This window comes from Nycticebus coucang, chromosome 11 (genome assembly GCF_027406575.1).
Source record: "Nycticebus coucang isolate mNycCou1 chromosome 11, mNycCou1.pri, whole genome shotgun sequence".
Classification (NCBI taxonomy): domain Eukaryota; kingdom Metazoa; phylum Chordata; class Mammalia; order Primates; family Lorisidae; genus Nycticebus; species Nycticebus coucang.
Genome location: NC_069790.1, coordinates 104,264,931 through 104,278,353, shown reverse-complemented (window position 1 = coordinate 104,278,353; position 13,423 = coordinate 104,264,931). Strand labels below are relative to the sequence as shown.

Sequence of the window (13,423 nt, the reverse complement as noted above, 5' to 3'; positions counted from 1 at the left end):
GTCTTTGGAAATTCTATTTTTTCATCAAACCTCTGAACTCCTTTACTAGGCTTTGGAAGTTTACTTCTTATCTTTTTGTGTAACATGGATTGCTTATAGGCATATTAGAAATTTTGGGATAAATATTTATAAAAAACATTGATTTAGAAAGTACAGATTTACTATTTCTGAATTGTAAAATATTTCAAATGGTTTTATTTTCTAATCAGTTTCTTCTAAGTTTATAAAAGATTTGTTCATCATAGTCAGTCTTAGTTTTTGATGAAAATTTCGTGTTAAATGAAATCTATAAAGAATCATTAAGCCCCATTTTATCTGTAGGCCCTGCACGGTGGAGGGTAAGAGACTCAATACTATTCCTCTTCTCTTTTTTTGTCTCCCACCACACCCATCTGTCCAACACATACTCACTGAGCACTGCCTCGTGTCCAGCAGTGTTCTTGGTACTGCCCAGTTGATGGGCAGACATGCCATTTATTGTGAAATGGCAAGAAGAAAATAATTGGTATGATTCATTTTGGATTAAGTGAGACTTCTCTGTATTTATTATAGACTGTGGAATTGAGAAAGATGAAATGCTGCCATTCACTTGAGGCAATTGTAACCCCCTCCCCCCCCCTTACATTGTCATTACACATGAGCTGAGGTTTTGGCATGTTCAGAGCCAAGAGTACAAAGATGAAGACCTAATTGCTGCTCTTTTGCAGCTTCCTGTTTAGTAGGAGAGGTGGGAAAGATTCATTGTTCACTAACAGTACACAGAAAGTGAGCACTTGCTCCTGGGATGCTGGAGACCCTCTCTGTCTTCTGAACCACACTCTAGGTTCTCCTCCCACCTTCTTCCTCAGTCTAGGGCAGTGGTTCTCAACCTTCCTAATGCCGCAACCCTTTAATACGGTTCCTGTGGGTTGTGACCCACAGGTTGAGAACCGCTGGTCTAGGGTTCTTTGTTGATTCCCACTAAGTAATTTCCAAATGTATGGCTTTGAAATCAGTATCAGGATGCCAGCAACTCCCAAAGTAAGATCCCGAGCCCTGGCCTTTCCCTGAAACTCCAGAGTTTAGTCATGAAGTCTGCTTGCTTGAAGTCTCCACACACAGACTCCTCAACATAGCCCAAACAAACCTTTTCATTCCTCCTCCTATCTGTTTCTTATCTTGGTCTTTCCCGGTAAGTGGCACAAATAGTCAAGCCCCAGATTGGGAATTCATCCTTGTTTCCTCATTTCCTTACTCCTTACGTTAGGCTGTTAGCTCCATCTCTAAAACTTGTTGGAATATATTCCTTCCAGTTCGGCTCCTCTGCTACAGCTTCAGTCCAGCTAACCCCCATCTCTTACCGTACCTTCTCCAGAAGGCACTTGCCTGCCCCCCTGCTTCCATTCTTGTCCGTATGTGCTTTGTCCACCGAGGTCCTCATAATCTCTACAGAAGTAAATCAGTTCGTGTGCTGGTTCTCCATGGTATATAGGATGTACTGTGGGCTGAACTGCTTCCCTTGGCCTCTGAGGCATACCATGACCTGGCTGCCTCTCTGGCATCATCTCACGACTCATCATCTCCTAGGACCCTTCCCCTGCTTACCCTGGCTGTTGCCTTTACCAGAAGACGACCCTTCCCCTGCTTACCCTGGCTGTTGTCTTTACCAGAAGATGACCCTTCCCCTGCTTACCCTGGCTGTTGTCTTTACCAGAAGACGAGCTCCAGGGACCTTGTACCATATCTGTCTGTTCTTAGCTGAATTCGTAGCTCCTAGGATGTTATCTCTTCTTAGTAAATGCAGTTATGAAGTGCTCATTGAATTAATTTAGGGCAAATCCTGTTATCCATTTTAACTTTTGATCATTCTTGGTAATTCCAAAAAGATTAATGCAGGTGACATTTATTGAATGTCTACTATGTAAGTAAGTAAGCTAGGTGTTTTGAGAGGACTCCAAAATAAGAGAAGGATCTCGCAAAGAGTTTAGAGGTTTTGGGCAGATATAACTAAATGTGTAACAACAAGACTTAAGGAAGGTAGAATAGTATAAATAATAGTATAAAATAAATATATAATAATAATAAAAATAGTATAAAATAAACTAGCTTCAGTAGAAGATACTGAAATTAAGTATATCGACTATTTTGATTTAAGAATAACTTTTGAATATGGATGTTTTTAAAACTTGCATTTGTTCTAAAATATGCTTTGTTGTGCGTAGAGTTTCCCCCTGCATTCTGTATTAAGGAGGTAGGATGATGATGAAGAAATAGTGATGAAAGTAATAACAGATGATACCTAAGGGTTTAAGGTAGGTACTCTGCTAAATCCCTTCTGTGCTTTAATCTCATTTAATTCTTACAACCCTATGAGGAAGGAACTGCTGTTAATTAATTTTACATAGAAGGAAACTGAGACTTGAAGCGATTCATTATCTTGCCCAAAGTCAAGAGCTGGTGAGGATGGAAGTGAGAGTTGCCTAAAGGTCTGTCTGACTCCACAGCAGGTGCAGTTATTTAGTGACACCTTGAGAGGACAGAAGCGAGCTGGAGGGAAGGAGCCGCCTCCTACTGATGTTCTCCTTGATTGTTGGTTCTTCTCGTTTCCCCCATATTGGCTTTCATTCAGTAGTGAGTGGAAGGAGAGAAAATATTTTCCTTCTTAGGTTGTTTTCTTAGAAGAACACTCTGAAGGAGTGGGCATGGTCCCCTGACGTGGCGCTGTGCTCTGGCTTTGCTGAGAAGTCCGTGCCTTCCCGTTCCAGGTTGGACATGATGTGAGGAGTTCTTTGGTCTATGCCTGGCTCTGACCAGCCTGGGCCCTGGGAGCTGTTAGAGTGCCACCTTGTGCTTTGGTGCTCAAGCTAGGCCTGTGGTAAATGGTGGCCACTAGTCAAATGCGGCTATTAAAAATTAGATAAAAATTAATTAAAATGAAATAAAAATTTCAGCTCCTAAGTTACACTGTCCTCATTACATGTGCAGTAACTGTATGTGGCCTGTGACTACCACACTGGCAACGCAGGTGCAGGACGTGGCTGTCCTGAGAGAGCTCTCTGTCTCTCAGTGTTGTTGGTCTAGCACAGACCAGTGCTTGGCATCATGGGCTTCTTCAGCTGGTTTTTGTTTTTTTGAGACAGAGTCTCACCCTTTTGCCCTGGGTAGAGTGCTGTGGTGTCAACATAACTCACAGCAGCCTCAAACTCCTGGGCTCAAGCAATCCTCTTATCTCAGCTTCCCGAGTAGCTGGGACTTTAGGTGCCTGCCACAATGCCCAGCTAATTTTTGTATTTTTAGTAGAGACTGGGGTTCACTCTTGCTCAGGCTGGTCTCCAACTCGTGAGCTCAGGCTATCCACCTGCCTCCCCCTCCCAGAGTGTCTTCACCTGGTTTTAGTGAAGATGTGCCTGAGATTGTGGAGTAGATGGCTCTGTATGCTTATGTGTTTGCAAATCTTGTTTTCTACCAGGTTCACATCCCACCTGCCCAAAGATTATCCTCAGGGAACATTCCTCTAAGCCAATGTTTTTTAACTTTTTTCATCTCAAGGCACACTTGAACCTAGAGTTAAATTTCCATTCATACTTAAATTATGTTGACCAAACAAACAAAAAAAAAAGAGTACAAAAAAAAAAGAATAGACTTCCCATGCTTTGAACTTCTTTCAAAAATAACTTAATAAATGATATTTAAAACTTTTCTCTGGCGCCTAAGAGTCTCTCATAGCACCCAGATTGAAAGTCTCTGCCCTAAGGTATGCTATCTTTATCTTGGTCTTCACCATAGCTTCCTAGTCTCCAGAAGTAGAGTTGCTGGGGGGCTTGTGGGTAGTCCTTTGTGCCCCACAGATACTTTTATTTGTATCTGCGCTGTGATGTAGAAGAGACCTAACAGTGCTAATAGAATAGGCTCTTGGAGTATATGGTTTCCCTTACCCATTGGACGTAACAGGAAAAGAGCTAAGATTTGGCCGGCCATTTGGCAATGATCTTGCCTTTAGGTTAAGAATGCAATTAGACCGTGATTGTATAAATTACCAAAGGTTTAGTTTTCTTACAATTTAAAAATATGTTTAGAAAGCCTCAGCATTTATTCTCTCTTCTGACTCTGCCTCATTTAGAGGTTTTAGTACTCAAGAAAAGATTTCTTATGATTTATAATTTAGATGTGTTATAAGATAATTTTTCAAGCTTACAAAAATGTATTGATAAAAATGTCACTTGCCTTTTGTACATTTTTTTAATGTCAAGTAAATTATATATTAAATGTGAGTTAAATTTTTAGTATTTATTAAAATGCTTTCCTCCTTATAGGACTCTTGTGCATACCTGCCCCAGGCTATTCATATGTGTGAACACAGGGTAGTGTATTCAATGCACTGGGAGCCATAGTATTTCTTGTATAGGAACTGAGTTTTGAGAATGTATTTTTACTGGTAGAAAGTGGGTTTCTCTGAAGACTTTACTGAAAGTATTTTATACCGAACCTTGAACCTGATCAATGACTCATTGAAATAAGTATTTGCATGTAAAGCTATTTGGGCAAAATAATATACTGTGTGATACACAATGGATTGTAATGCCACTTTAATAAATGAATGTGCTCTAAAGAACTTAACCGTGTCCTCCCTGCCTCAAAGTCTTTGCTGTGTTATCTCAACTATATGTAGTATTGTTTTTACACTAGATTATTTTTCTCTTAGGTTGACATAAGATGATACCATTGCACAATTATAAACTTACCTTTTCATTAACAACTTGCATCTTTTGATTTTAAAAATCAATGTTGGGTATTGATTTTTTCCCTTTCTACCCTGATCTTTTAGTTTTTGTGGCTTGTAGTGAGGTCAGATCTCTCATGTTTGACCCTACCCACTGCTGAAGAAATTGTTCTCAAATCAATATGAAAAAAAAAAGACAAGAAATGATATTAGGAGGCTAGTTGTTTTCCTAAGCCACTAGCAACCATATGAAAATGATGAATCAGGAAAAAGGGACAAATGAACTCATTTTTATTATTACCTTTAGCATGCAAGTTTCTCTGTAAATTTCTTATCATTGTGAAAAATAAGGAAGATTTGCCGATTTGTGTTAAGTGTATTACTGAGATCACTAAGTATTTGGCAGTTGTAACAAATTGCAGGAAAACCAATTTGAGCAGGAAATAGCAGCCCCAACTAAACAGCCAATTTAGGGAAGCAGATTTATCTGTATGTTCTATGTAGTTTTCTCCCAGAATCTAGCCCTCCTAGTTATTTTTAAACAGCTCCTTAAGGCTCATTTAGACATAACACTATAGGGAGAGTTCAAAGAAAACAAGCTGTGCTTATTCCTGTGACTTGAGTTACAAGAGCTGAAGGGAGTTGCAATGTCTGGGTTTCCAACTTTTAATACATGAAACTTTGTTGATGCCAGTGTCTCAATTCTGTACTTTTTTGGTGTGCTGTAGTGGGTAATTTGCCTGACGGTTCCTTATAGAAAGAAATGTAAATGCTATTGAATTAAAGGCATTAAATCTGATTCTCTCGTGAGTATATTCCGTTCTTAAAAAGAAATCCATAAATAGTCTATGTTTATGGATGGTCGAAGAACTCATTATTTTTTTCGTCAGTAAACAGTTATTAGCATGACAGCCATCTTTGACTTCAAGGAAACTATTAATTTGGTCAAAGTGTATTTAACATCAGAGTATAATGAGTATTAGCTTAGTACCTTTCACCTCTCTGTTAACCTTTGGAGTCAGGGAATGAATGTAGGTCAGATGGAATACATAAGAAGAGGTATGGGAAGTGGTTTAGGCAACATTAGGCGTCATCAGGGTGGTGTGGCTGTAGACCGGGGTGTGTTTTGGGGTCAGGTTCTTGCGTGTGGGGGATAAGAGCCCTGGGAGGGCAGTTAGTGTAGAAAGTCCTCCTAGAGTACACGGACTAGATTAATCCACAAGATTTCATGGAGGGGAGCTAATGGGTGGGTCGGCTGGGGAAGTTAAGGAATTTAATTTTATCCTTAACTAAGGATAGTGTTCTCAACCTTCCTAATGCCATGAGCCTTTAATATGGTTCCTGTGTGGGTCGCGCCCCACAGGTTGAGAACCGCTGCTGTAGGGCCTCGGCAGCTCCTGAGCATCTTCATCTGATTTTAGGATGCAGAGTTAGAAAGTTACATTGGTTGCTACTTCAAATATACCCAGATATTAATAACATTTTTAAGGCTAAAAAGGAGTGCTGATGTTCTCATTGCTATTTTTAATATTCAACAAACAAATGAATGATAAGAATATGTATTTTCCACCAGACTACTAAATAAAGCCATTAAAATAAGCAGCCCCATAAGCATTTTTGTTTATCCTTACTTGGCCTGTGGGAAAAAGAAGTTGCCCCTTAGCTGCTTGATACAATATGGCAGTGAAGGGTATAAAAGATAATTTCTAGCTTGGCACCTATGGCTCAAGCGGCTAAGGCACCTGCTGCATATAACGAGCTGGCGGGTTCGAATCCAGCCTGGGCCCGCCAAACAACAATGACGGCTGCAACAACAACAACAAAAATAGCTGGGCGTTGTGGCGGGTGCCTATAGTCCCAGCTACTTGGGAGGCAGAGGCAGGAGAATCTCTTGAGCACAGGAGTTGGAGGTTGCTGTGAGCTGTGATGCCACAGCACTCTACCCAGAGCGACAGCTTGAGGCTCTGTCTCAAAAAAAAAAAAAAAAAAAAAGATAATTTCTGAGCAAGCGTTGGGAAGGTAATGTGAAGGATGGGTTGGAATGAGCTAGGGAAGGCAAGCGGCTACACAGCCTAGAAGGAAGCGGCAAAGGCAGAGAAGGACTTAATGGACATGGTGACTCGGGCCGCGTGACTGTTGAGTGACAGTCCTTGACTCATACACATATACATACTCACACTCTTCAGTCCATTGTCCCCTGGTCCAAGGCGCTTTTCCTCTGGGCCATTTGGTTCATTACTTACTGTGTTGTATTTATTTTTGAGAAACCAGCACAAATCTGAGCTTACTTTCTTTTAAAATTGAGAGGAGGGCATAGAAAACTTTGTTTTTATATAACAACACATCATTGGCAATAAAGTTTCTTTTTTTTTAAGCGGGATCTCTGTTGCTCAGGTTGGGCTCACGGTTTCCTTTTGTCTCTGGCTCTGGAGTACTTGGGACTATAGGTGGGTGCCACCACCCCTTGCTGGATAGTAGTTTATATTTCATGGTATTTTGGGATGGTGAAATGAGTGGTCATCTTGAAAAGAAAATGCTGAGGGCGGCGCCTGCGGCTCAGTGGGTAGGGTGCCGGCCCCATATACCGAGGGTGGTGAGTTCAAGCCCAGCCCCGGCCAAACTGCAACAAAAAAATAGCTGGATGTTGTGGCGGACGCCTGTAGTCCCAGCTAGTCGGGAGGCTGAGGCAAGAGAATCGCCTAAGCCCAGGAGTTGGAGGTTGCTGTGAGCTGTGTGACGCCACGGCGCTCTACCGAGGGCAATAAAGTGAGACTCCGTCTCTGTTACAAAAAAAAAAGAAAAGAAAACGCTGAAGTGGTAGTGGGAAGGCCTTACAAAGAGAAAAGCTCAGCAGGTTCTGAAATGTCAGTGAGTCACACCTTCCAGTAATTTTTGTAACTAGGAACATCTGCCCATCAATTTCCTAGTTAATGGATTAACCACTGGCCTCAGCAGCTTTTTATTAAATATCCAGACACCCTACCCTGGTGACTGCTGTAGCATAGTTCCTGCTTCTAAGGGATATGAAGTCAGGTGGGCCAAAAATTTCCTACTTGTACCTAAGTTACTAGAAAGGCGTGACTGCTTTGTTAGGTGGGTCGCATAATGGGGATGAGAAATATGTGTATAGTAATGCCAGAGAGTCACAGTACATAGGAGCTGCAACTTAACTTCCTAGTGATTTCAGTGACCATAGGGGAAAAAAAGAGAACCTCTTTAAAAGCAACTCCCCATTTTTGCTGCTTTAGATTTTGGACACATAACTTTAAAGTGAAGCGGGGGATAATAGATTGTATTTTCTCATGGAACAAGGGTTATTTGGCTTAACCAAGTAAATTATGGATATCACCAATAATATATTTCAAAAACTAGATAGAACTATGTACCTTCTGTGATCAGGCTTTAAGATTTATAAAGTAAAATATGACATTGGTTATCTAATCAACTCCCATGGATATATAGCATTGGACATATAATACATAAAAAGACTTGTAAATTTAATATGTCAGTTGTAAAATAAACACTTAACAATACTTTCTGCCTTTCTTGGCATTTGACAGACTTTGAGGGCACCATCTAGATGGCCTAGATCTCTCAAAATAAATTGCCCAAGGGAGTTTCAAATGAACATTTTTCTATTGTAAGCAGAGGTACTCAGAATCAATCCATTGACTTCCCAGCTGTCAACCAAATATTGTTGATGATGATGTTTCTCCTTGTAAAAAACATTTTTAAAAGTAACGTTTCATTCTTTCCTTTAGTCTTTCTTGTATCCCCGGTTTATTCATTCAGTTACTCCTACTTTGCTCTGTATTAGGCCAAATCAGTGCTACCAGGGAACAATAAATGCTTTTAAGTTCCTTTTTAAGACCTGTTTTGCCCCCAGGGCTATCTGACACCTTGTTGACAGCTGTCACTTGAGTGTTCCTTGAAAGCCTTGGGAGCCCATGTGGATCATGACAGGAAGGATCTTCAAACTTGTTCACAGAATTGCTATGGCATGTTTAAGACAGTGTTCTGGCTCTGCGGGCCCTGGTTCCCCTGAATGAGTGGTTAATTAGGCAGTATCAAATGATTGGAACTTGGAATCGCTTTAAGGTACAGGGTAGTGATGATAACTCACTTGTTACCATAAAGGTAAAAGGTGTTGGAGCCTCCCGGTTCTGTGTGGTGGGCTGCACTCACTGCTGAAAGCCACCCTGTGTGATGACTCCGCTGGCAGGATTTGCTGGCTGTGTCACGTGAGTGTGTGCTGCTGCTCTGCTCCTCACTTCGTGTACCCTTGCTCTTTATTTTTTTTTGCCAGTCCACCTCCATTGTTGCTAAGTCCTGCAAGGGATACCCACAGATACCCAGCTCTTGTATTTGATAAGCAGTGCTAGAGCCTTGCTCTTCATTTTCCATTCTGTGATTTCAGGTTTTACCATTTCTCTCATCCCTAGTGTCATTGCCACTATCTGGCCACTATCCTGTCTTTCTGGCAATGCTCTGACCATCTCTTGCTTGGGATCCCTGTCTTCAGTCCTGCGTTCCCCCATCTATTCACTGCAGCTTTAGCTATCGGTGTAAAACTAATCATATCCTTTAAAGTCTGAACCTCTTTTATGCAGCCAGCAAGGTCTGCATGCATGGTCTTTTTCTGCTGTAGTCTCTTACATCTTTGCATAAACCCTTCTCACTCATGTTGAACTTCTTTTCTAGTTATATTGAAGTTCTTGAGTGTCCTTGAACTTGCCCTTTGGGGGATTTGACTGTGTTCTCTGCTATCTGAACACCACTCTTCCAACTGTGTAGCCCAGCCCCACCCTCACCTCACCTGCCACCTGCCTTTTGTCTGGCTAACAGGCGCTCAAAGTTCAGATCCAGCCTGGAGACCGTTGGCCCCAGAAAGCTTTTCCTGATTATCAGTTTGAGCTGGGTGTCTCCCGAGTGTGGACCTACAGGTCCTGTTCGTAACACCTTGTCACGGCACTGCCCATCTCCTCATCCCTGTCCCTCCACTGCCACAGCTTTGCTCCTCTGTCTCTCAGGACCACCTTTCATGGTATTTCTTTCTTCGTTTTCTCTTGCTTTGGTGTTGACCTTTCATTGTTTGCTGTGGGTAAACATCGACTGTCGAGGCCAGATGATGAGGCAGAGTGGGATAGACTAAAGTCTCAGAGGGTCCAGGAGGTCCCTCTCCCTTCAAGAGCCATTTCCCATTTTCTTAGCGTAGACTTCCTCATTCTGTTTTGGGAAATCTCCTTTTCTTCTATCATTAGTTCCTTCTCAGTACCAACGTAGGATGTACCTCATGGTGTTGTAATTACGCGTTTACTTGTCTGTTTTTCCTGCTGAGTGCTGAGCCTGCGGGAGCGGGGCACGTTTGCTGCTCTCCTCGGTCCTCTCGCTCAGTGCTGATTCTGCGGGAGCGGGGCACATTTGCTGCTCTCCTCGGTCCTCTCGCTCAGTGCTGAGCCTGCGGGAGCGGGGCACGTTTGCTGCTCTCCTCGGTCCTCTCGCTCAGTGCTGAGCCTGCGGGAGCGGGGCACGTTTGCTCTTCTCCTCGGTCCTCTCGCTCAGTGCTGAGCCTGCGGGAGCGGGGCACGTTTGCTGTTCTCCTCGGTCCTCTCGCTCAGTGCTGAGCCTGCGGGAGCGGGGCACGTTTGCTCTTCTCCTCGGTCCTCTCGCTCAGTGCTGAGCCTGCGGGAGCGGGGCACGTTTGCTGTTCTCCTCGGTCCTCTCGCTCAGTGCTGAGCCTGCGGGAGCGGGGCACGTTTGCTGTTCTCCTCGGTCCTCTCGCTCAGTGCTGAGCCTGCGGGAGCGGGGCACGTTTGCTCTTCTCCTCGGTCCTCTCTCTCAGTGCTGAGCCTGCGGGAGCGGGGCACGTTTGCTCTTCTCCTCGGTCCTCTCGCTCAGTGCTGAGCCTGCGGGAGCGGGGCACGTTTGCTCTTCTCCTCGGTCCTCTCGCTCAGTGCTGAGCCTGCGGGAGCGGGGCACGTTTGCTCTTCTCCTCGGTCCTCTCGCTCAGTGCTGAGCCTGCGGGAGCGGGGCACGTTTGCTCTTCTCCTCGGTCCTCTCGCTCAGTGCTGAGCCTGCGGGAGCGGGGCACGTTTGCTGTTCTCCTCGGTCCTCTCGCTCAGTGCTGATTCTGCGGGAGCGGGGCACGTTTGCTGCTCTCCTCGGTCCTCTCGCTCAGTGCTGAGCCTGCGGGAGCGGGGCACGTTTGCTCTTCTCCTCGGTCCTCTCGCTCAGTGCTGAGCCTGCGGGAGCGGGGCACGTTTGCTGTTCTCCTCGGTCCTCTCGCTCAGTGCTGATTCTGCGGGAGCGGGGCACGTTTGCTGCTCTCCTCGGTCCTCTCGCTCAGTGCTGATTCTGCGGGAGCGGGGCACGTTTGCTGTTCTCCTCGGTCCTCTCGCTCAGTGCTGAGCCTGCAGGAGCGGGGCACGTTTGCTGCTCTCCTCGGTCCTCTCGCTCAGTGCTGAGCCTGCGGGAGCGGGGCACGTTTGCTCTTCTCCTCGGTCCTCTCGCTCAGTGCTGATTCTGCGGGAGTGGGGCACGTTTGCTGCTCTCCTCGGTCCTCTCGCTCAGTGCTGAGCCTGCGGGAGCGGGGCACGTTTGCTGTTCTCCTCGGTCCTCTCACTCAGTGCTGAGCCTGCGGGAGCGGGGCACGTTTGCTCTTCTCCTCGGTCCTCTCACTCAGTGCTGAGCCTGCGGGAGCGGGGCACGTTTGCTCTTCTCCTCGGTCCTCTCGCTCAGTGCTGAGCCTGCGGGAGCGGGGCACGTTTGCTCTTCTCCTCGGTCCTCTCGCTCAGTGCTGAGCCTGCGGGAGCGGGGCACGTTTGCTGCTCTCCTCGGTCCTCTCGCTCAGTGCTGAGCCTGCGGGAGCGGGGCACGTTTGCTGCTCTCCTCGGTCCTCTCGCTCAGTGCTGAGCCTGCGGGAGCGGGGCACGTTTGCTGCTCTCCTCGGTCCTCTCGCTCAGTGCTGAGCCTGCGGGAGCGGGGCACGTTTGCTGCTCTCCTCGGTCCTCTCGCTCAGTGCTGAGCCTGCGGGAGCGGGCACGTTTGCTCTTCTCCTCGGTCCTCTCACTCAGTGCTGAGCCTACGGGAGCGGGGCACGTTTGCTGTTCTCCTCGGTCCTCTCGCTCAGTGCTGATTCTGCGGGAGCGGGGCACGTTTGCTGCTCTCCTCGGTCCTCTCGCTCAGTGCTGAGCCTGCAGGAGCGGGGCACGTTTGCTGCTCTCCTCGGTCCTCTCGCTCAGTGCTGAGCCTGCGGGAGCGGGGCACGTTTGCTGCTCTCCTCGGTCCTCTCGCTCAGTGCTGAGCCTGCGGGAGCGGGGCACGTTTGCTGCTCTCCTCGGTCCTCTCGCTCAGTGCTGAGCCTGCAGGAGCGGGGCACGTTTGCTGTTCTCCTCGGTCCTCTCACTCAGTGCTGAGCCTACGGGAGCGGGGCACGTTTGCTGTTCTCCTCGGTCCTCTCGCTCAGTGCTGATTCTGCGGGAGCGGGGCACGTTTGCTGTTCTCCTCGGTCCTCTCACTCAGTGCTGAGCCTACGGGAGCGGGGCACGTTTGCTGTTCTCCTCGGTCCTCTCGCTCAGTGCTGATTCTGCGGGAGCGGGGCACATTTGCTGTTCTCCTCGGTCCTCTTGCTCAGGGCTGAGCCTGCGGGAGCGGGGCACGTTTGCTCTTCAGAATCCTCGGTCCTCTCTCTTAGTGCTGAGCCTGCGGGAGCGGGGCACGTTTGCTCTTCTCCTCGGTCCTCTCTCTTAGTGCTGAGCCTGCGGGAGCGGGGCACGTTTGCTCTTCTCCTCGGTCCTCTCGCTCAGTGCTGAGCCTGCGAGAGCGGGGCACGTTTGCTGCTCTCCTCGGTCCTCTCGCTCAGTGCTGATTCTGCGGGAGCGGGGCACGTTTGCTGTTCTCCTCGGTCCTCTCGCTCAGTGCTGAGCCTGCGGGAGCGGGGCACGTTTGCTGTTCTCCTCGGTCCTCTCGCTCAGTGCTGATTCTGCGGGAGCGGGGCACGTTTGCTGCTCTCCTCGGTCCTCTCGCTCAGTGCTGATTCTGCGGGAGCGGGGCACGTTTGCTGTTCTCCTCGGTCCTCTCGCTCAGTGCTGATTCTGCGGGAGCGGGGCACGTTTGCTCTTCTCCTCGGTCCTCTCGCTCAGTCCTGAGCCTGCGGGAGCGGGGCACGTTTGCTGCTCTCCTCGGTCCTCTCGCTCAGTGCTGATTCTGCGGGAGCGGGGCACGTTTGCTGTTCTCCTCGGTCCTCTCGCTCAGTGCTGAGCCTGCGGGAGCGGGGCACGTTTGCTGCTCTCCTCGGTCCTCTCGCTCAGTGCTGATTCTGCGGGAGCGGGGCACGTTTGCTGTTCTCCTCGGTCCTCTCGCTCAGTGCTGAGCCTGCGGGAGCGGGGCACGTTTGCTCTTCTCCTCGGTCCTCTCTCTCAGTGCTGAGCCTGCGGGAGCGGGGCACGTTTGCTGTTCTCCTCTGTCCTCTCTCTCAGTGCTGAGCCTGCGGGAGTGGGGCACGTTTGCTGTTCTCCTAGGTCTTCTCAGCCACAGTGGAAGTACTGTAAGTTACTCGCTAGGTGTCTGTGGAACGGATGGGCTAATGCAAGTCAGAAGATGAATCCTGGCCTGCATAAGGGGATATGCCAGCAGGAGGCCAGGAGCAAAGGTCTTTTTCTCTGAGATCGGTCCCTTTGGGCCTGGTTGTGGGGTCTTCTCCAGGCTTTAGATTGGTGCCCATAT

The 13,423-nt window shown here is 47.2% G+C and overlaps 1 protein-coding gene across 1 annotated transcript in view; it reads left to right on the top strand.

Annotated features, from left to right (window-relative positions):
• The window catches only part of CHCHD3 (coiled-coil-helix-coiled-coil-helix domain containing 3), a 332,903-nt gene that overhangs the window by 11,259 nt on the left and 308,221 nt on the right, over positions 1-13,423 (top strand). The window lies entirely within an intron of this gene.